We start from the raw sequence: 396 nt of genomic DNA, 5'->3' as shown, positions 1-396 counted from the left end.
GGGAGGAGGGCGGAGGGATGGAGCGGGGCCGGGCGGGAGCGGGGGCGGCGCCGCGGCTGCGGGAGCCGGGCCGGGGCCGCCCCTCGCCAGCACGGCCCGGGGCGCTCTCCCCGCGGGGTCCTACACACGCGTGTGTGCGTGTACACTCATGTGCACACCCCACGGGTACACCTCCATCCCCGCGGCACGGAGAGGGGCACACGCCCCGGCACAGATGCGCCCATGCACACACACAGCGGTGGGCACGCATCCACATCCGCTCTGTGTGCACTCACAGAGGTGCAGCACGGAGGCACTGGCATCCCCAGGACTGAGGAGATATAGCAGGAGGTTTAGCCTGCAGGTGAGGAGGCTGAAGGGTGACCTTATCAAGCCCTACAACTCCCTGAAAGGGGG

The sequence above is a fragment of the Chamaea fasciata genome, unplaced genomic scaffold (assembly GCF_029207755.1).
Source record: "Chamaea fasciata isolate MVZ Bird 193981 ecotype frontalis unplaced genomic scaffold, bChaFas1.0.hap1 SCAF_10, whole genome shotgun sequence".
NCBI classification, from domain to species: Eukaryota; Metazoa; Chordata; class Aves; order Passeriformes; family Sylviidae; genus Chamaea; species Chamaea fasciata.
The sequence above is the reverse complement of the archived record's forward strand: the minus strand, read 5'-3'. Positions refer to the sequence as shown.